This window comes from Protopterus annectens, chromosome 12.part0 (genome assembly GCF_019279795.1).
Source record: "Protopterus annectens isolate FY-2018-M chromosome 12.part0, PAN1.0, whole genome shotgun sequence".
Classification (NCBI taxonomy): Eukaryota; Metazoa; Chordata; order Ceratodontiformes; family Protopteridae; genus Protopterus; species Protopterus annectens.
Genome location: NC_056746.1, coordinates 661912255 through 661937644, shown reverse-complemented (window position 1 = coordinate 661937644; position 25390 = coordinate 661912255).

Sequence of the window (25390 nt, the reverse complement as noted above, 5' to 3'; positions counted from 1 at the left end):
GCCATGTCAGGGAATAGAACTCCAACTGAACTACTATACCACAATAAAGCATTACTGTTTTATAGGACACACCATGAAGCATGCAGGACTACTACTTCCCCAAAGGTGTATTTTAAAGAGAATGACATCAGCAGGCTTGCCAAAGAAGGGCAAGGCTTTAAAAGCATTGTTTCCTACACAGACAAGCACACACATCCATGTCTGGGAATAGAACTCCTACCAAACTACTATATCACACTAAAGTATTATGCTGTTATAGGATGCACTACATAAATTATTGCACTATTCCTTCCCCAAAGGTATATTTCCAAGGAAATTACATCAGCAGACTTGCCAAAGAAGGGCAATGGAGGTTGCATTGACTGTGAATGGCCTCAAAAGCATTGCTTCCTACACAGACAAACAAACATCCACACTTGGCAGGTCTGAGAATAGAACTCCTACCAAACTACTATATTATGTTAAAAGCAAAACAAAATGCACAGGTCGGCAATCCACTCAATTTCACACAAATGATTTAATATAGTGTTAGCACTTTCATCTGCCAGTATTGACAAACTTCTTCAGATAAAATAATAAGGAAATTACATCAGTTAAATAGCAAATGCTTGAAAACATCACTTCCTGTTTCCTAAAAAAATAATAATTTTAAGTATAAAAATAGAAAAGTAAGAAAAATGAATTAATTAATAAAATATAGTAAATTATATATTATGTTACAGCATTACGCTGTTATAGGACGCACCTTGGAGATTACTGGACTACTCTTCCCCAAAAGTATATTTTAAAATGAATGACAACAGCAGGCTTGCCAAAGAAGGGCAATAGAGGTTGTATTGACTGTGAATGGCCTCAAAAGCATTGGTCCCTACACAGACAAACAAAACACACACTTGCCATGGCTAGGAATAGAACTCCTACTGAACTACTATATCACACTACAGCATTATGCTGTTATAGGACACACCACAGAGATCACTGGGCTACTCCTTCCCCAAACGTGTATTTCAAAATGAATGACAACAGCAGGCTTGCCAAAGAAGGGCAATGGAGGTTTTAGTGACTGTGAATGGCCTCAAAAGCATTGCTCCTTACACAGACAAATAAACACACACACAACCCCTACACTTGGCATGTCTGGGAATAGAACCCATACCGATCTACTATATCACACTACATCATTAAGCTGTTCTAGGACACACCATGGAAATTACTGGATTACTCTTTTCCCAAAGGTGAATGACATCAACAGGCATGCCAAAGTAGGACATTTGAAATTGTAGTGAGTGTTGCTAGGCTGAAAAGCATTGATTCCTACACAGGCAAGCACACATGCACACAGTTGCCATGTCTGGGATTAGAATTCTTACCAGGCTAGTAATCACACTACAGCATTATGCAGTCATAGGACACTTCACAGAGATTTGTGGGCAACTTTTTCCCCAAAGGTGTATTACAATGTGAGTGATATCAGCAGGCTTGTCAAAGTAGGGCACTGGAGGTTGTAGTGACTGTGAATGGCCTCAAAAGCATTGCTCCCTACACAGACAAACTAACACACACACAAACATCCACACTTACTATGTCTGGGGATAGAACTCCCACCTAATTAATTTTTCACATTTCAGCATTACACAGGTATAGGACATGCCACAGAGAGTACTGGGCTATTCTTTCCCCAAAGGTGTATTTCAAAGTGAATGACAGCAACAGGCTTGCCCAAGAATGGTACTTGAGGTTGTAGTGACTGCAAATGGCCTCAAAAACATTGCTCCATACACAGACACAAACATCCACACTTGCCATGTCTGGGAATAGAACTCCTACTTAACTAGTTTATCACACTACAGCATTATGCAGTTATAGAATGCACCACATAAATTACTGGGCTCTTTTTCCCTAAAGGTGTATTTCAAAGTGAATGACATCAGCAGGCATGTCAAAGTATAGAATTTGAATTGTAGTGAGTGTGGCTAGCCTAAAAAGCATTGATCCCTACACAGACAAACACATACACACAGTTGCCACATCTGGGATTAGCACTCATACCTAACTAGTTTATTACACTATAGTATCACACAGTTATAGCACACACCACAGAGATTACTGGGCTAGCCCTTCCCCAAAGATGTATTTCAAAGTGACTGACATAAGCAGGCTTGCCATAGTAGGGCAATGTGGAGGGCCATGTGTGTGCATGGGCCATAGCCCATTCATCTAGAGACAGACACACCACACTCAGGCACACACAGGTTTATATTCCACATGTATGTGTATACAACTGCTAGATGACTACTGCCTTGTACAGTTATGTTGCACAGTTAGCAATAGTACCACAGAGTCTATAATGCTGAGGGATTCCAGAGGCAAATGTCTACAGTGAGTGACATTTACACATCATGTGGCTGTAGCCATTTGGCTGTGAGCTGGGTGGAACAGACCTCATGATGGAAGGCTCTTTGTCACTGTTACTCTCTTCCACACATCTATGTATATGTACTTTTGGAATATTATAGTGTGTTGTCCTTGGATATATGTGTGTATTCCTATCCAATGTGTGTGTAAAGCATGACTAGTGCATACTGATGAGTGTATGCACTAACATCTGCAACTGTCAGATATGTATGGTCCACTGTTGTTGCCAGACATGGGCTTCATTTCTTTAAGTGTGTGAGCATGCCCAGTATGACCTTTCAGTATTTTGTTGTCTGAGATTGCCTTCATTTCTCTAAGTGTGGGACCATGCCCAGTATGACCTTCTGTACTGAATGTGTAAATCCATTCCAGGTAGATTGTACTCCAGTGCAGACTTTTGTGTTCTATACTTACAGCTAGCAAACTGTTTCTGCAGGATATCTGTAGATCAGTTGACGATATGGGGTCAAACTGAGCAAGGGATAGTGGGTACTGTAGGTAACTGTGTCTGTGCTGCTTCTGCTACATGGTCCTGGTGTTAGCAGAGATATTCAGATATGTGTACTGTTATACACTGTGATGTTTTATGTCACCAAGCACTGTCAGGTAGACATATTTGCTCGCAGTAATGTCCTGAGGAACACAGGGTGAATGCAGCTGTGTCCAGTATTGTGGCCAAACACCTACATATTCTTGCAAACTAATGCCATTCTGGAGGGGGAGCTGCAGACACTTGCTTCTGGGTTGTGTAACTGGTTCAGCACCTTGGTACAGTGGTAGCAGAGGATCCCATACTTGTACATCCATCGATGTAACAGTATGGCCTTATCTTGCTGTGGCAATATCTCACATCTGTACAGATTCACACTGGTTACACAGAGGCAGGGGTCATAAGTCAAGACATTACCCCTATTGTGGTTTACGAGCAGGTTTGTAGCCACCCATTCTTGTGTTTGTAGCCAGGGATAGTATGTGCACATGGCTGTGTTTCGGACTTTGCACACTCCATGCTGCCCATGCTCCCACCCCCCCTTCTATTATTATATCCTCTTCCATACATTATGCAAACATTCTCTGATACTTTCCCTATAGTTATCACCTCATCACAGCAGTATATTGATGTTGGTCCACAGTTCGTGCAGTAGGACATGGTGGACATGTTACTGTGGTTTGTGCACTTGGCCTTGCATATGGGTTCTGTGGACTGTGTTATGTTGTTATTTGGGAGTCCATGACATAAAATACATTGGCAATATGGGTGAGACACAGGCCTTTGGCAGAGGACTATAGACCATTTGGTAGAGATGCAGGTCAGCTGTAGCAGGCCATTGCATTTTGTCAGTCCTACAGTCCCAGACTGCAATACATTATATTCCCCTGGGGTGACAGGGTAGGTGTGCTAGGTGTTCATGCCAATACTTTCTGTCAGTATTGATCCAGTGGTGTGGATGCTGGCAGGGTGTTGCTTACATCCAGGGACACACCTGCATGGGACACCTGCACTGCCTGCTGCATTCTTTTGCTATTGCCATACACAGGTGGGGGTCATATTGTACCCATTCCCTACAGCAGGGATAAAACTGTAGGGGTACATGTGGGTGGTGGTTGGGTGAGCTGGGTGCATGTGTGCTATGGACACTACTTGCATTTGACTCACATATATGCATGGGGCATTCCTCTTATGATGGCTTGTGCTGGGACATCAGGTGTTTCTCAATACATCATTCCTATGACCTTTGTGGTCTGCGAGTGTTTGGCCAGATGACATAAGTCTTCCCTACTACAAGCCCAGATAATGTGCTGCAAACCTGTATGTACATTTCCAAGGGTGTGTCCATTTAATGGTTAGACATTATACACTGTCTGTCTGGGGTACTTCCCCCTGTGTACTGCTTAAATATCTGGCCCAACAGTCATGCCATGTCCATCTTTTAGATGGTGACACATATTACTTCCATACATTTACAATGGCTTACTGCTAGAATGTGTTATACTGGGGAGCATTGTGTTTGACACAGCAGTTATGAGGACTTGGCCATGTCATTGATAGTACTGGGCAATGGCCACCAGGACAAACCTCACCATGCATACATACTGACCACTCTCCCACAATATAAAACACACACCAACCTAACACATGAATACCTGCATATTGTACACATGCTACAATCTATCCTGCTACCTTGGCCACCTCAGGTAATCTGTGCTCCACTGGTATTATACCTACACATATATGTTATTACATTTCTACATAGGATTGGGGACACACACCTGGCTGCTACTATGTGTCTGCATCAGATTGGGGGGCACACCAGACTGTTACTACATGTCTACATAGGAATGGGGGGCACACCCGACTGTTACTACATTTCTACATAAAACTGGGGGCACACTTGTGCGTTACTACATGTCTACATTAGAATGGGGGGCACACCTGACTGTTACTACATTTCTATATAGGATTGTGGGGGCACACTTGTGTGTCACTACGTGTCTACATAGGAATGGGGGGCACACCTGACTGTTACTACATTTCTACACAGGATTTGGGGGACACACCTGACTGTTACTACATTTCTACATAGGATTGGGGGGCACACCTGTGTGTTACTACGTGTCTACATAGGAATGGGGGGCACACCTGACTGTTACTACATTTCTATATAGGATTGGGGGCACACCTGACTGTTACTACGTGTCTACATCAGATTGGGGGGCACACCAGACTGTTACTTCATTTCTACATAGGATTGGGGTGGCACACCTGACTGTTACTACATTTCTACATAGGATTGTGGGGCACACCTGACTGTTACTACATGTCTACATCAGACTGGGGGGGGGGGCACACCAGACTCTTACTACATTTCTACATAGGAATGGTGGGGGGCACACCTGACTGTTCCTACATTTCTACAGAGGATTGGGGGCACACCTGACTGTTACTATGTGTCTACATAAAATTGGGGGGCACACCAGACTGTTACTACATTTCTACATAGGATTGGGAAGGGCACACGTTACTGTTACTACATGTCTACATCGGATTGGAAGGCACACCAGACTGTTACTACATTTCTACATATAATTGCGGGGGGGCGCACCTCACTGTTAATATGAGTCTACATCAGATTTGGGGGGCACATAAGACTGTTACTACATTTCTACATAGTAGTCGAAAAAAGAAGCAACAAAGTCACCAAACGTAACTCTTGTCAAAGAGAAGCAAAAACCACAAAATCAAAATAAGAGTTATCAGCCACGATATTTGAATGAATAGTGTAACAAAATTCAGTCCAATCCCATAAAAAACTCCAAAATGACTTTATTAGGATCCAAGAAAGAAATAAGCGCTTTCACGTAGTATACATCTACGCTTCATCAGATTACAATTAAACTGAAAAGAGTCTCACATTATATACAACCCTGGGCGGGAAATTATTTTCTATGGTAACTAAGACATTTCTAATCAGTGAAAATAATGGTCTCATTGACATCGTTATTTCAAAAACCCTATCGTTTCAAATTTAAATTGAGACTAACATCACAGTTGAAAACAGTCAGCACTTGTGAAAAGTCACATAAATAACAGTGCTATAACGCATATAATATGGTGTATCGAAGAGATCAAAACTTTATATTTTCATGTGGTTTCAATCATTCGAATACTTTAAATTTTTTAGATTTCACATAGGAGTGAGGGGGCACACCTGACACTTGTACACATTTTCTATGACTGTACTGGCATGTCAGGTACTCCATTTCATTCTGTATTCTAACCTAGCATTCTGATTAGATGCATATCAGTGTACTACAGGTTTTAGGTTTGACTGACCTACATATCAGTTTCTGACCTCTTAACCTTCAGAACTAACATCCCACTGCCTGACCAGTTGTAATCCATCTGTGTAGGCCTCGGGAGAGGTTACCCATAGCCATCATTCAGAGGCCTTAGCACAGCCTTTGTTTGTGTTTGTCTACACCTGTCCTGCTGGATGAGACTGTTGTTGGGTATGTGAGCCTCCCTGACTGGCATGTGTGTATTGTATGGACACACATGTGGCCCAGCACATTTCCTGCAGTGGGTTTTGTCACCATGTGCAGTACTGGCTACTACGGCGACACCAGTATTTGTTATAGATCTCATGCTGCCACTCTAGGTGTCTACTATCTGCTGGCATTCCATTCAGCTACCCAATTCCCTTGCATGCTCACATCCATGCCATGGATGCAAGTAATAACACATACTACTCCATTCGGCAATTGGTAGGAAGAGTGACTTACCTTGCAGCTGTGCCAGTGTGATCAATAAGCCTCAATTCTCACAACTAACACCAGTGAGAGGCATCTCATATAGGAAAAAAGGATAACAAATACACACAGTAAAGTGCAATTTCCCTTAAGAGCACACAGAGATCACAGTCAGTCCGGGGCTGGTCACTCCCTTGCTCTCTAGGTCCCCAATAAAACTCCCCACTGGCACAGCTTTAGGATCCAGATCTCAGCCTAGTGGGCAAGCTATAACCTCCAGCACTCTCTCTGTCCACCCAGTGCTTTGTGTCCCTGCTCAAGTAGCTGACACACACCCACACACAAACTTTGAGAAGAGTTTATACAACCACACAGACACTCCTGGGCTGGCACAGGTTCTAAAGCTGTGCCCCTTTTACCCAGACTATACAGTAGAAATCACTGCCACCACCCAGCTAATGTTATCAGCTACCTAAAGGCCCTTAAAAGGGTGTCCAATTATTACTGTGCAATATTATTATCCAATTGGTAGTATAGCCCATGGCTAAAGCTATTGGAGTGGCTTTGTACAATTTTACCAGAGGCATGCAGGTACTCTAAAGAGCTTAAAGCAGCTCAAAAAAACAGCCACAGTTGAAAGGGTTTAAAAATATTTAATAATAAATAGTCAAAACACAAGACAATACTTTTTACTACACAGTGCTAGTCAAGAGTTCAGGGATCACAGAGAAATACTTAAAATAATTCAGTAGCACAGTTCTGACATCACAGAAAAACACTTAGCCTAATCTTTCTGGTTTCTAGCTATTTCTAAGAGAAAATGCACATCTAAGATAAACTTACATATAGAAACAGAGTGCTGATGAGTTGGATGGTCAATACAAAAATGCTTAATGCTCTCTGATTCTCTCTGTTTTAAAATCACATTCCTTGTTCATATTACATCATTCTTCACACTTCCCTGGGTTCCCAGGCTAGCAGAAACTACGTTTACATTCTTAACATCTCCTTTTGTTATCTTGCAGCTGGTCAGGAGGCAGAGGAATAAAAATACATTTGCATGTTTAAATCTAACAATTTAGCTCTTGGTTAAAACAATAGAAAGAATGTCTTCATTTAGACATTTCAGCACTGTGTTTAGATCAAAGAGTCACAACATGCTTTACTTGGTCAGCTTTCTACCAGCAGAGTGCACTGTTGTTACATTTTTTTTAGTTCCACATCTAACAGCAGTCTTTTCACATTTAAGAGACAAACCTGTGGCTTATATTAATATGTACAAATGCCAGAATTATCTATAAAATTCTATCTGGCTAGGCTAGCAGCCTTCATCTGTTTTCACTCAATCTTCACAGCTAGTATTGAGGATGGTGCTGGAGGGCTGTCTATGTTGGATGCACATAGTACTCCCCCTATACATGGCTGGGCACAGGTAGTATCATGTGTGGCATTTGTTTTACTATATATGCAAGTCAGAGAGAGGTGTCATTCCCTGGGTCCCTACTGTGTCAGTGTATGTGCTATGCATTGCCTCTTTGCCAAGGCCTTAGCATACTGGGCATGCCTCCTTCTGCCTACTGGAGCTGGCTCAGGTTGTTCCTCCTCTGAGTCATTCTATGCCTGTGCAGGCCTTGGCAATGGTGGGGGGCTGTGTGGCTCTGCCCCATGCTCTTCCTGCTGCAGCTGTTTTTGCAGGATCATATTGTGTAGCATGGCACATATGATGACAATTTGAGTACATGTAGCTGGTGAGTACTGCAAGGCTCCACTTGACATAGTCAGCCCTCCAGCACCATCCCCAATACTGGCACAGCCACAAGGTACGTCAATCTCACTATCAATTGCTGAATAGAGTAGTATGTTCTGCTACTTGTATCTATGGTATGGATGTGAGCATGCAAGGGAACCGGGTGGCTGAATGGGATGGCAGCAAATAGTAGACACCTACATGGGCAGCATGAAATCCATAACAAATACTGGTGTCAACATAGTAGGCAGTACTAGATAAGGTGACACACACACACACACACACACACACACACACACACACACACACACACACACACACACACACACACACACACACACACACACACACACACACACACACACACACACACACACACACACACACACACACACACACACACACACACACACACACACACACACACACACCCAAGTCTCACAGTTGCCATATCTAGTATTGGAACTCCTACCTGACTAGTTTATCACACTATAGCATTATGCAGTTATAGGACATGCCATGGAGATTATTGGACTACTCCTTCACCAAAGGTGTATTTCCAAGGGAATGACATCAGCAGGCTTGCCAAAGAAGGGCAATGGCAGTTGTAGTGACTGTGAATGGCCTCAAAAGCATTTCTTCCTACATAGACAAACAAACACACATCCACACTTGCCATGTCTGGGAATAGAACTCCTACCTATCTAGTTTATCACACTACAGCATTATGCTGGTATAGGACATGCCACAGAGATTATTGTACTACTCCTTCCCCAAAGGTGTATTTCCAAGGGAATGACATCAGCAGGCTTGCCAAAGAAGGGCAATAGACATTGTAGTGACTGTGAATGGCCTCTAAAGCATTGCTCCCTACACAGAAAAACAAACACACACACAAACATCCACACTTGCCATGTCTTGGAAAAGAACTCCTACCTAATTAGTTTATCACACTACAGCGTTATGCAGTTATAGGACACACCACAGAGATTACTGGACTATCCCTTCCCCAGAAGTGTATTTTAAAATTAATGACAACAGCAGGTTTGCCAAAGAAGGGCAATGGAGGTTGTTTGAGTGTGAATGACCTTAAAAGCATTGCTCCCTACACAGACAAACACACACACAAGCATCCACACTTGTCATGTCAGGGAATAGAACTCCAACTGAACTACTATACCACAATAAAGCAATACTCTGTTATAGGACACACCATGAAAAATGCAGGACTACTACTTCCCCAAATGTGTATTTCAAAGAGAATGACATCAGCAGGCTTGCCAAAGAAGGGCAATGGAGGTTGCATTGACTGTGAAGGCTTTAAAAGTATTGTTTCCTACACAGACAAGCACACACATCCATGTCTGGGAATAGAACTCCTACCAAACTACTATATCACACTAAAGTATTAAGCTGTTATAGGATGCACTACAGAAATTATTGCACTATTCCTTCCCCAAAGGTACATTTCCAAGAGTTCCAAGGAAATGACATCAGCAGACTTCCCAAAGAAGGGCAATGGAGGTTGTATTGACTGTGAATGGCCTCAAAAGCATTGCTTCCTACACAGACAAACAAATATCCACACTTGGCAGGTCTGGGAATAGAACTCCTACCAAACTACTATATTATGTTAAAAGCAAAACAAAACGCACAGGTCGGCAATCCACTCAATTTCACACAAATGATTTAATATAGTGTTAGCGCTTTCATCTGCCAGTATTGACAAACTTTTTCAGATAAAAAAATATCAGTTAAATAGCAAATGCTTGAAAACATCACTTCCTGTTTCCTAAAAAAAATAATAATTTTAAGTATAAAAATAGAAAAGTAAGAAAAATGAATTAATTAATAAAATATAGTAAATTATATATTATGTTACAGCATTACGCTGTTATAAGATGCACCTTGGAGATTACTGGACTACTCTTCCCCAAAAGTATATTTTAAAATGAATGACAACAGCAGGCTTGCCAAAGAAGGGGAATAGAGGTTGTATTGACTGTGAATGGCCTCAAAAGCATTGCTCCCTACACAGACAAACAAAACGCACACTTGCCATGGCTGGGAATAGAACTCCTACTGAACTATTATATCACACTACAGCATTATGCTGTTATAGGACGCACCACAAAGATCACTGGGCTACTCCTTCCCCAAACGTGTATTTCTAAATGAATGACAACAGCAGGCTTACCAAAGAAGGGCAATGGAGGTTTTAGTGACTGTGAATGGCCTCAAAAGCATTGCTCCTTACACAGACAAACAAACACACACACAACACCTACACTTGGCATGTCTGAGAATAGAACCCCTACCGATCTACTATAGCACACTACATCATTAAGTTGTTCTAGGACACACCATGGAGATTACTGGACTACTCTTTTCCCAAAGGTGAATGACATCAACAGGCATGCCAAAGTAGAACATTTGAAATTGTAGTGAGCGTTACTAGGCTAAAAAGCATTGATTCCTACACAGGCAAGCACACATGCACACAGTTGCCATGTCTGGGATTAGAACTCTTACCAGGCTAGTAATCACACTACAGCATTATGCAGTCATAGGACACTCCACAGAGATTTGTGGGCAACTTTTTCCCCAAAGGTGTATTTCAATGTGAGTGACATCAGCAGGCTTGCCAAAGTAGGGCACTGGAGGTTGTAGTGACTGTGAATGGCCTCAAAAGCATTGCTCCCTACACAGACAAACTAACACACACACAAACATCCACACTTACCATGTCTGGGGATAGAACTCCCACCTAATTACTTTTTCACATTACAGCATTACACAGGTATAGGACGCGCCACAGAGAGTACTGGGCTATTCCTTCCCCAAAGGTGTATTTCAAAGTGAATGACAGCAGCAGGCTTGCCCAAGAATGGTACTTGAGGTTGTAGTGACTGCAAATGGCCTCAAAAACATTGCTCCATGCACAGACACAAACATCCACACTTGCCATGTCTGGGAATAGAACTCCTACTTAACTAGTTTATCACACTACAGCATTATGCAGTTATAGAATGCACCACATAAATTACTTGGCTCTTTTTTCCCTAAAGGTGTATTTCAAAGGGAACGACATCAGCAGGCATGTCAAAGTATAGTATTTGAATTGTAGTGAGTGCGACTAGCCTAAAAAGCATTGATCCCTACACAGACAAACACACACACAGTTGCCACATCTGGAATTAGAACTCCTACCTAACTAGTTTATTACACTATAGTATCATGCAGTTATAGCACACACCACAGAGATTACTGGGCTAGTCCTTCCCTAAAGGTGTATTTCAAAGTGACTGACATTAGCAGGCTTGCCATAATAGGGCAATGGGGAGGGCAGTGTGTGTGCATGGGCCATAACCCATTCATCTAGAGACAGACACACCACACTCAGGCACACACAGGTTTAAATTCCACATGTATGTGTATACAACTGCTAGATGACTACTGCCTTGTACAGTTATGTTGCACAGTTAGCACTAGCACCACAGAGTCTATAATGCTGAGGGATTCCAGAGACAAATGTCTACAGTGAGTGACATGTATACATCATGTGGTTCTTGCCATTTGGCTGTGAGCTGGGTGGAACAGACCTCATGATGGAAGGCTCTTTGTCACTGTCACTCTCTTCCACACATCTATGTGTATGTACGTTTGGGATATTATAGTGTGTTGTCCTTGGATATATGTGTGTATTCCTGTCCAGTGTGTGTGTAAAGCATGACTGGTGCATACTGACGAGTGTATGCACTAACATCTGCAACTGTCAGATATGTATGGTCCACTGTTGTTGCCAGACATGGGCTTCATTTCTTTAAGTGTGTGAGCATGCCCAGTATGACCTTTCAGTATTTTGTTGTCTGAGATTGCCTTCATTTCTCTAAGTGTGGGACCATGCCCAGTATGACCTTCTGTATTGAATGTGTAAATCCATTCCAGGTAGATTGTACTCCAGTGCAGACTTTTGTGTTCTACACTTACAGCTAGCAAACTGTTTCTGCAGGATATCTGTAGATCAGTTGACAATATGGGGTCAAACTGAGGAAGGGATAGTGGGTACTTTAGGTAACTGTGTCTGTGCTGCTTCTGCTACATGGTCCTGGTGTTAGCAGAGATATTCAGACATGTGTACTGTTATACACTGTGATGTTTTATGTCACCAAGCACTGTCAGGTAGACATATTTGCTCACAGTGATGTCCTGAGGAACACAAGGTGAATGAAGCTGTGTCCAGTATTGTGGTCAAACACCTACATATTCTTGCAAACTAATGCCATTCTGGAGGGGGAGCTGCAGACACTTGCTGCTGGGTTGTGTAACTGGTTCAGCACCTTGGTACAGTGGTGGCAGAGGATCCCATACTTGTACATTCATCGACGTGGCAGTATGGCCTTATCTTGCTGTGGCAATATCTCACAGCTGTACAGATTCACACAGGTTACACAGAGGCAGGGGTTATAAGTCAAGACATTACCCCTATTGTGGTTTACAAGCAGGTTTGTAGCCACCCATTCTTGTGTTTGTAGCCAGGGATAGTATGTGCACATGGCTGTGTTTCGGACTTTGCACACTCCATGCTACCCATGCTCCTACCCCCCCTTCTATTATTCTATCCTCTTCCATACATTATGCAAACATTCTCTGATACTTTCCCTATAGTTATCACCTCATCACAGCAGTATATTGATGTTGGTCCACAGTTCATGCAGTAGGACATGGTGGACATGTTACTGTGGTTTGTCCACTTAGCCTTGCATATGGGTTCTGTGGACTGTGTTATGTTGTTATTTGGGAGTCCATGACATAAAATACATTGGCAGTATGGGTGAGACACAGGCCTTTGGCAGAGGACTATAGGCCATTTGGTAGAGATGCAGGTCAGCTGTAGCAGGCCATTGCATTTTGTCAGTCCTACAGTCCCAGACTGCAATACATTATATTCCCTTGGGCTGACAGGGTAGGTATGCTAGGTGTTCATGCCAATACTTTCTGTCAGTATTGATCCAGTGGTGTGGATGCTGGCAGGGTGCTGCTTACATCCAGGGACACACCTGCATGGGACACCTGCACTGCCTGCTGCATTCTTTTGCTATTGCCATACACAGGTGGGGGTCATATTGTACCCATTCCTTACAGCAGGGATAAGACTGTAGGGGTACATGTGGGTGGTGGTTGGGTGAGCTGGGTGCATATGTGCTATGGACACTACTTGCATCTGACTCACATATATGCATGGGGCATTCCACTTATGCTGGCTTGTGCTGGGACATCAGCTGTTTCTCAATACATCATTTCTATGACCTTTGTGGTCTGCGAGTGTTTGGCCAGATGACATCGGTCTTCCCTACTACAAGCCCAGATAATGTGCTGCAAACCTGTATGTACATTTCCAAGGGTGTGTCCATTTAACGGGTTCACATTATACACTGTCTGTCTGGGGTACTTCCCCCTTTGTACTGCTTAAATATCTGGCCCAACAGTCATGCCATGTCCATCTTTCAGATGGTGACACATATTGCTTCCATACATTTACAATGGCTTACTGCTAAAATGTGTTATACTGGCGAGCATTGTGTTTGACACAGCAGTTGTGAGGACTTGGCCATGTCATTGAAAGTAATGGGCAATGGCCTCCAGGACAAACCTCACTATGCATACATACTGACCACTTTCCCACAATATAAAGCACACACCAACCTAACACATGCATACCTGCATATTGTACACATGCTACAATCTATCCTGCTACCTTGGCCACCTCAGGTAATCTGTGCTCCACTGGTATTATACCTACACATATATGTTACTACATTTTTACATAGGATTGGGGACACACACCTGACTGTTACTATGTGTCTACATCAGATTGGAGGGGCACACCAGACTGTTACTACAAGTCTACATAGGAATGAGGGGCACACCTGACTGTTACTACATTTCTACATAAAACTGGGGGGGCACACCTGTGCATTACTACGTGTCTACATTAGAATGGGGGCACACCTGACTGTTACTATATTTCTATATAGGATTGTGGGGGGCACACTTGTGTGTCACTACGTGTCTACATAGGAATGGGGGGCACACCTGACTGTTACTACATTTCTATATATGATTGGGGGGCACACCTGACTGTTACTACATGTCTACATCTGATTGGGGGGCACACCAGACTGTTACTTCATTTCTACATAGGAATGGGGGGCACACCTGACTGTTACTATATTTCTACATAGGATTGTGGTGGCACACCTGACTGTTACTACATTTCTACATAGGATTGTGGGGCACACCTGACTGTTACTACATGTCTACATCAGATTGGGGGGGGCACACCAGACTCTTACTACATTTCTACATAGGAATGGTGGGGGGCACACCTGACTGTTCCTACATTTCTACAGAGGATTGGGAGCACAACTGACTGTTACTATGTGTCTACATAAAACTGGGGGGCACACCAGACTGTTACTACATTTCTAAATTTGATTGGGAAGGGCACACATTACTGTTACCACATGTCTACATTGGACTGGGAGGCACACCAGACTGTTACTACATTTCTACATAGAATTGGGGGGGGCGCACCTGACTGTTACTATGTGTCTACATCAGATTTGGGGGGCACATAAGACTGTTACTACATTTCTGCATAGGAGTGGGGGGGCACACCTGACACTTGTACACATTTGCTATGACTGTACTGGCATGTCAGGTACTCCATTTCATTCTGTATTCTACCCTAGCTTTCTGATTAGATGCATATCAGTGTACTACAGGTCTTAGGTTTGATTGACCTACATATCAGTTTCTGACTTCTTAACCTTCAGAACTAACATCCCACTGCCTGACCTGTTGTAATCCGTCTGTGTAGGCCTGGTGAGAGGTTACCCATAGCCATCATTCAGAGGCCTTAGCACAGCCTTTGTTTGTGTTTGTCTACACCTGCCCTGCTGGCTGAGACTGTTGTTGGGTGTGTGAGCCTCCCTGACTGGCATGTGTGTATCGTATGGACACACATGCGGCCCAGCACATTTCCTGCAGTGGGTTTTGTCACCATGTGCAGTACTGGCTACTACGGCGACACCAGTATTTGTTATAGATCTCATGCTGCCACTCTAGGTGTCTACTATCTGCTGGCATCCCATTCAGCTACCCAATTCCCTTGCATGCTAACATCCATGCCATGGATGCAAGTAATAACACATACTACTCCATTCGGCAATTGGTAGGAAGAGTGACTTACCTTGCAGCTGTGCCAGTGTGATCAAGAAGCCTCAATCCTCACAACTAACACCAGTGAGAGGCATCTCATATAGGAGAAAAGGATAACAAATACACACAGTAAAGTGCAATTTCCCTTAAGAGCACACAGAGATCACAGTCAGTCCGGGGCTGGTCACTCCCTTGCTCTCTAGGTCCCCAATAAAACTCCCCACTGGCACAGCTTTAGGGTCCAGATCTCAACCTAGTGGGCAAGCTAAAACCTCCAGCACCCTCTCTGTCCACCCAGTGCTTCATGTCCCTGCTCAATTAGCTGACACACACCCACACACAAACTTTGAGAAGAGTTTATACAACCACAGAGACACTCCTGGGCTGGCACAGGTTCTCCAGCTGTGCCCCTTTTACCCAGACTATATGGTAGAAATCACTGCCATCACCCAGCTAATATTTATCAGCTACCTAAAGGCCCTTAAAAGGGTGTCCAATTATTACTGTGCAATATTATTATCCAATTGGTAGTATAGCCCATGGCTAAAGCTATTGGAGTGGATTTGTACAATTTTACCAAAGGCATGCAGGCACTATAAACAGCTTAAAGCAGCTCTAAAAAAACAGCCACAGTTGAAAGGGTTTAAAAATATTTAATAATAAATAGTCAAAAGAAAAGACAATACTTTTTACTACACAGTGCTAGTCAAGAGTTCAGGGATCGCAGAGAAATACTTAAAATAATTCAGTAGCACAGTTCTGACATGACAGAAAAACACTTAGCCTAATATTTCTAGTTTCTAGCTATTTCTAAGAGAAAACATACGTCTAAGATAAACTTACATATAGAAACAGACAGAGTGCTGATGAGTTGGATGGTCAATACAAAAATGCTTAATGCTCTCTGATTCTCTCTGTTTTTAAAATTACATTCCTGGTTCACATTATATCATTCTTCACACTTCCCTGGGTTCCCAGGCTAACAGAAACTACATTTACATTCTTAACATCTCCTTTTGTTATCTTGCAGCTGGTCAGGAAGCAGAGCAATAAAAATATATTTGCATGTTTAAATCTAGCAATTTAGCTTTTGATTAAAACAATAGAAAGAATGTCTTCATTTAGACATTTCAGCACTGTGTTTAGATCAAAGAGTCACAACATGCTTTACTTGGTCAGCTTTCTACCAGCAGAGTGCACTGTTGTTACATTTTTTTCAGTTCCACATCTAACAGCAGTCTTTTCACATTTAAGAGACAAACCTGTGGCTTATATTAATATGTACAAATGCCAGAATTATCGATAAAATTCTATCTGGCTAGGCTGGCAGCCTTCATCTGTCTTCACCCAATCTTCACAGATAATATTGAGGATGGTGCTGTAGAGCTGTCTATGTTGGATGCACTTAGTACACCCCCTATACATGGTTGGGCACAGGTAGTGTCATGATTGGCATTCATTTTACTATATATGCAAGTCAGAGAGAGGTGTCATTCCCTGGCTCCCTACTGTGTCAGTGTATGTGCTATGCATTGCCTCTTTGTCAAGGCCTTGGCATACTGGGCATGCTTCCTTCTGCCTACTGGATCTGGCTCAGGTTGTTCCTCCTCTGAGTCATTCTATGCCTGTGCAGGCCTTGGCAATGGTGGGGGGCTGTGTGGCTCTGCCCCATGCTCTTCCTGCTGCAGCTGTTTTTGCAGGATCATATTGTGTAGCATGGCACATACGATGACAATTTGAGTACATGTAGCTGGTGAGTACTGCAAGGCTCCACCAGACATAGTCAGCCCTCCAGCACCATCCTCAGTACTGGCACAGCCACAAAGTACATCAATTTCACTATCAATTGCTGAATAGAGTAGTATGTTCTGCTACTTGTATCTATGGTACAGATGTGAGCATGCAAGGGAATCGGGTGGCTGAATGGGATGGCAGCAAATAGTAAACATCTACATGGGCAGCATGAAATCCATAACAAATACTGGTGTCAACATAGTAGGCAGTACTAGATAACGTGACAAATCCCACTGCAGGACATGCTTTGGGCCAAATGTGTGTCCATAGGACACACACATGCATGGCAGTGAGGCTCACATACCCAACAACAGTCTCAGCTGGCAGGACTGGTGTATAAGACCACAAAGAAAGGCTGTGCTAAGGCCTCCTATTTATGGCAATGGAGAACAGTCACCCTCCAAACCTACACAGACAGACTACAACAGGTAAGGCAGTGGGATGTTAGTTCTGAAGGGTAAGAAGTCTGAAACTGAAATGTAGGTCAATAAAACCTAAAATATGTACTACACTGATATGCCTTTATTCTGCATGATAGGTCAGAATACAGAATGAAATGGAAGCCAACAGAGTACCTGAAATACCAGTACAGTCTAGCAAATGTTTACAGTTGTCAGGTGTGACCCTCCCACAATCCTATGTAGAAATATAGTAACATGTACGTGTGGGTATAATAACATTAGAGCACAGATTACCTGAGCTGGCCAAATTAGCAGGCTAGATTGTTGCACTTGTACAGTATGCAGGGCTCTGTGTGTTAAATTGTTGTGCATTGTATATTGTGTGAAAGTGGTCAGCATGTAGGCATGGAGGGTTGTATTCCAGTGGCCAGTGGCCAGTACTGTTGATGGCAGGGCCAAGTTCTACCAACTGCAGTGTTAGACACAATGCAACCCAGCAAGACCCAATCCAGCAGTAATCCATACTAATTGTTCAGATGTAATATCTGTCACCATCTGAAAGATGTACATGGCATGAATATGAGCCCAGACATACACACAGTACACAGGTGGAAGTGCTCTAGACAGAGAGTGTATAAAATGTTACTGTCAAATGGACACATCTTTGGAATTGTACATGTAGGTTAACAGCACATTAGTTGGCTGTGTAGTATGGAATACTGATGTAGTCTGGCCAAACAATGGCAGACCACAAAAGACACAGTTATGAAGTACTGAGAAACTACTGGTGTCCAAACACAAGCCAGCATAAGGGGAATACCCCACATATATCTGTGAGTCAGCTGCAAGTAGCTTCCATAGCACACATGCATTCAGCTCACCCCACCATCAGCCACAGGTACCTCACAAGTGATATCGCTGCTGTTGAGAATGAGTACAATATGACCCTCACTTCTGCATGGCAATACCCACAGAATGCAGCATGCTGAAGAGGTGTCCTATGCAGGTGTGTCCCTAGCTGTAAGCAGCACCCTGCCAGCATCCACACCAATGGATTAATAAAGACAGAAACTATTGCATTAATACCTTGCACGCCCACCCTGTCACCCCAGGGGAATACAGTGGCTTTCAGCCTGGGACTGTAGTAGTGACAGAATGCACTGACCTGCTACAGATGACCTGCATCACTACCAAATCCCCTATAGTCCTCTGTCAAAGGCCTGTGCCTCACCCGTACTGCCAAAGTATGTTATCTCATGGAGTCCCAAATAATGACATAACACAGTCCACAGAACACAAATGCAAGGCCATGTCGACAAATCCCAGTAGCATGTCCACCATGTCATACTGCATGAACTGTGAACCAACCCCTAAATACTGCTGGGATGAAGTGATAACTATAGGGATACTTATCAGATATCACTTGCATAATGTTAGGAAGAGGACAGAATAACAGGGGGGTAGAAGCATGGATGCAACGGAGTGTGTGAAGTCTGAAACTGTGATGTGTGTGCATACTATCCCTGCCTGCAAACACAGGAATGGGTGGCTACAAACCTGCTCATAAACCACAATGTAAAGGGATAATGACCAGATATATGAGCCCTGCCTCTGGGTAACCTGTGTGAATCTGTACAGCTGAGGGATATGGCCACAGCAGGATGTGGCCATTCTGTCATGTCAATAGATGTACAAGCACAGGATCCTCAGCCACCACAGTACCAAGGTGCTGTATCATTTACACAGACCCATCAGCAAGTGTCTGCAGCTCTTCCTCTATAATGGTATAATTGTGCAAGAATATGTAGGCTGCAGACTACAATACTGGACACAGCTTCATTCATCTTGTATTCCCCAGGAAATTACTGTGAGCAAATACGTATATCTGTCAGTAGTTGATGACATAATACATCACAGTGTAAAACAGTAGATATGCCCGAATATCTCTGCTAACGCCAAAACCATGTAGCAGAAGCAGCACAAACACAATTAGTTACAGTATCTCACTACCCTTTCGCCATTGTGACCCCATATTGTCAACCTACCTACAGAAATTCTGCAGAATCAGGTTGCTAGCTGTAGGTGTAGAATACAAATGCCTGCACTGGAGTACAACCTACCGGTAATGGATTCACACATTCAATATAGAAGGTCATACTTGGCATACTCCCACACTTACAGAAATGAAGCCCATGTCTGGCAACAACAGTGGACTATACATATCTGTCAATTGCAGATGTCTCTGCACACACTCCACATTGCACACCAGTCATGCTTTGCACACACATCGGATAGGAATACACACATATATACAAGGACAACACACTATAATAGGTCAAACAGACACAAACAGAGATGTGGGGAAGAGAGAGACAGACAGTCACAAACAGCTTCCCATCATGAGGCCTGTCCCACCCACCACACATCCAATTGGCCAATATCACATGATGTGCCAGTGTCTATCACTGTAGACATTTGCTTCAGGTAGACCTCAACACTATAGTGTCTGTGGTGCTTGTGATAACTGTGTAACATGACAGTACATATTATTCATCTAGCAGTTGTATACACAGTCCTGTCAAATGTAAAGTTGTGCGTGACTGAGTGTTGTGTGTGTGTTTCCAGAGGAATGGTTTATGGCCCATTCACAAACACTGCACCCCCATTGCCTTAGTTTAGCTAGCCTGCTGATGTCAGTCACCTTGAAATACCCCTTTGGACAAGGATCATCCCTGTAAGTTCTGTGGTGCACGCAATACCTGTGTAATGCTATAGTGTGATGTGCTAGTTCGGTAGGAGGTCTAATCCCAGAGATGTCAACTATGAAACTCTGTGTGTGTGGAGATCAATGCTGTTGAGGCCATTCACAATCACTACACCTTCCACTGCCCTACTTTAGCAAGCTGTTTGATGTCAGTCACCTTGAAATACCTCCTTGAACAATGTTTAGCCCTGTAAGCTCTGTGGTGCATGCAATAACTGCATAATGCTATAATGTGATGTACTAGTCAGGTAGGAGTTCTAATCCCAAACATGGCAACTGTGAAACTCTGTGTGTGTATAGGGATCAATGCTTTTGAGGCCATTCACAGTCACTACACCTCCCATTGCCCTACTTTAGCAAGGCTGCTGATGTCATTCACCTTGAAAAACAACTTTGGAGAAAAGCTATATAAGATCCATGGTGTGTTCTATAACTGTGTAACACTATAGTGTGATGTGCTAGTTAGGTAGGAGCTCTCAGCCCAGATATGGCAACTGTGAAACCCTGTGGTTGTATATGTAGGGATCAATGCTTTTGAGGACATTCACAGTCACTACACCTCCCATTGCCCTACTTTAGCAAGTTGGCTGATGTCATTCACCTTGAAATACACATTTGGTGAAAAGCTAGCCCTATAAGTTCTGTGGCACATGCTATAACTGCATAATGCTGTAGTGTGATATACTAGTTAGGTAGGCGTTATAATCCTTGCCATGGCAACTGTGAAGTGTGTGTGTGTGTGTGTGTGTGTGTGTGTGTGTGTGTGTGTGTGTGTGTGTGTGTGTGTGTGTGTGTGTGTGTGTGTGTGTGTGTGTGGATCAATGCTTTTAAAGCCATTCACAGTCACTACACCTCCCATTGCCCTACTTTAGCAAGGCTGCTGATGTCATTCACCTTGAAATATACCTTTGGTGCATGCTATAACTGTGTAATGCTATAGTGTGATGTACTAGTTAGATAGGAGGTCTAATCCAGACATGGCAATGGTGGAATTATGTGTGTGTGTATAGAGAGTAATGCTTTTGAGGCCTTTCACAGTCAGTACACCTTCCATTGCCCCTACTTTAGCAAGGCTGCTGATGTCATCTACCTTGAAATATACCTTTGGAGAGCAGCTAGTCCTGTAAACTCTGTGGTGTATGACATAAATGCGGATCAATGTAGTAGCAGTAACTACACAGCTATGGGTTTGAATCCCATCTGTGGCAAGTGTTTGTGTGTGTACCTTAAAGTTATTGTCCATATTTACAGCCAGTACACATCTCAGAGCCTGACTTTAGCAGTCCTGCAGATATCACCCACCTTACAAGTATCTGTTGTGAAACTTACACCATGTCCGGTCAGTGGTGCATGTGGTAAATGTGCAACATAATGGTCTGTAAAGGTTATTAGATAGAGGTTTGACCCACACCCCTGGCAAATGTAAATGTGTGATTAGGGTGAAATTATTTTTGGGATCTCTCGCCCACTGCATCACCCAATGCCAGTATTTACAAGGGCTGGTGATGTTCCTCACCTTAGAAGTACCTTGGGAAAACATCCATCCAATAAGCTCCTTGGCGTGTGTGATAAATGTGGTACACTATAATAACAATGCATAGCTAGATGGGGGTTTGAATCTCAGTACTGGCAAGTGTGTGTTTGTCATGAGTATGCTGTGTGGAGGTTGCTGTGATTGTGTAATGACAGGAGTCATTGTGAGGCAGGTTTTGCTAAATTCTTATATTGAGAACTTACTATATCCCACAATGTCCACCTTACAAGGACAACAGATGTCAAACAGCAGAAAGGCTGGTGTAGACAATCCATAGCCCTACATGTGACTTTATGGACTGATGAACAATATAGGCAGCCCTTATACTACCCAGAGAACCATCACCACCCATGTCTCATACACAAACACACTTGGCTAGGCAACAACCGCTATACTGGTAGTTACCTGCATATTGCCCACAGATAGTAACCACGATGTGATTGTAGTGGACTACATGCCTGTTTACCACAACACTGCCACTGACATCAGAGTGTACTGTGATGTTTAACATCTCCTGACTGAGTGTGTGTTATCCAGAAAGTAAAAGGACATGGCACCCTGTTTCATCCCACAATAGGCAAATAATTGCTTACAGTGGTCCTTTGCTGTGTTCCCCACTGGATGCCCCCAACAACTATAGAGTCTCCAAATGTAACCCACAAAGGGAATAATATGCCTTATACACATGCCCTGTATGGACAGATGCCACTAACTCCACTGAATACCTGTATCATTATATCAATGTAGGTGCAGGCACAACCTCAGTTCCATAGCCAGTTCTCACCACATGAGGTTAGGAATGCCACATCAGATGATAACAATCTATCCAGACAACATGCCCCAGAGACCCCAGGTACACTTCCACATGTCACAGAACATGCATGTGGGATATGTGCACAACCCAGACACTGTCAATGTTATGGAATATAGATCACATACATGGCAAGCATTGCACAGCACAGACCACCCACAATAGTAACCCAGATGAGTAGATGGTGAATACAGTACCCATCTGTATGGGCCACTCCAGGGACTACATCCCTGGGCCACACTGGAGACCATTGTCATGTGGCCTGATGCCAAGGTATGCCCTTTGCCTAGCCTTGTACAGCCTTCTGGCACAGTCAACTACTACACACCTGTGAAGCAATGAACCCATGCATGTTAGTACTGGCAAATGTGTGTGTGTGTGTGTGTGTGTGTGTGTGTGTGTGTGTGTGTGTGTGTGTGTGTGTGTGTGTGTGTGTGTGTGTGTGTGTGTGTGTGTGTGTGTGTGTGTGTGTATGTGTGATGATTAATGATTTTGAAGCCATTCACACTCACTACACTTCCCATTGCCCTACTGTAGCATGCCTTCTGATGCCAGTCACCTTGAAATAACCCATTGGCCATATATCAACCTGATAAGCTCTGTGATGCATGTGATACCTGTGCAATACTGTAGTGTAACAAACTAGTTACTTAGGAGTTCTAATCCTGAGCCTATCAACTGTGATAATGTGTGTCAGTCCCTGAGAGAGTGTGGTCATGTCTTCCTTGACACCTGCTTTTGTGGATAGCCACATGTATTACACTTCCCTTATCCCTCTTTTATCACTGTTGCTGATGAATCTCACCTTCAAAGATACCTTTGGATAGCTCTCAGCCATGTAAGCTCTGTGGTGTGTGCAATAACTGCATAACACTGTAAAAGCAATACATAGTCAGGTAAGAGTTTGAAACCGAGTACCGATAAGTGTGTGTTTATTATCAGTGTCCTGTAATGACAGGGTCCATTGCAGTGTGGGTTTTGCCACATTATCATATTGAGGAGCTACATGTCCCATTGTCAACATTACAAGGCCAACATTTTCAAAACATTGTAGAGATTCTAGTCGACAATCCTCAGCCATAAATGTGTACAGCCATATGCAATTACCATGTTACAGTATGGATTAATACAGAATATAGGCAACTGCCATAATGCCCATATACCACTCTCCACCCATGGATCATACACAAACATGCTTAGCTCTTACTCTCCTACTCCCTTCCATTCTTACTTTGTCTCTGTCTGTCTCACTCCTTCTCTGGTGGATGTGGAAAAGTACACCTGTGTTGCTTAGGCAGCAGCTTGTGTTTTGTAAGTGATGCTCATGATCAGCTGATGGCCTGTGCATGAATTGCAGTCCCCCACTAGCTGATTGCATGTGGAACAGCTGTGGTATCATTCCTATAGCAATTGCATGGAAACACACTCCTATAACAAAGCACTTCATGTGGGTGCTGGCCCTTTTCATTCACTGTGAGCAGGACTTCATGTGGGTGTTTGACAAACGGCAACACAGAGGGTAGTTGGACATACTTCTTACAAAATACACTGTGGAGACAGGCCAACAAACAGGAGGGGGATGCTCCAGACATGAGGACAGAATGTAAGTATTGCTCTTCTACATTTGAAGTAATGTTGGTTTAACAGGGTTTGTGTGGATATGGCTGTTCTACATGATTTAATATCTGTCATGATAGTGTTACGTGGTTGTGGAAACTCTCACCTATAGAGTTATCTGCAGACTGGCCAGTGTTTAGAGTCTTACATGTGTTGTGTCACTCACACATTTCCTATCTTTAGAAATGCAGTACATGGTGACAGCCATGTGAGTTACTGGCTTCATATCCCTCAGTAAACATATGTCACAACAAGCCCTGTTACACAAGTAAATGTATGGGTTTATCACATCAATATGTCAATATTAGCCCTGCGTTAGTTCCTCCAGCCACAACTCTGTTAATCTTTGTACATATGTCATGCAGCAAGAGGTGCAAATGTTCAGTACATCATTATTTACAGGCATCATACCTGATAACGAGACAGTGAGACAGATTGCTAGACATGTTATGTATAGTAGGCCTTATATTTGAGGACAAAACCTGGACATTCTGTTGTAGTATGTACAGTAGTGGGGTCTGTGTACTTATGGTGATTGTCAGAGTGTGTAATGTAAATATGTACCTTGGCCTGTGTACAGACTGTGGTAGATGCCATTGTTCTTGGTGCTGTTCTATGTGATGTTGGATGCTGCTGCAGTGTTTGGTACCCTATCAGCATACATGTTTATGGGGCCAGACTGACACATGTTTCATACCACAGTCAGGCATCAGAATACACTGTGTATTGACCTAGTATATGTAGGGTTAGTGTGGGAGTGGCACATATGAGGATGATGTTGTTCACATAGTCCATATACATTAATATTAAGTACAATTATCAAATGTGACTG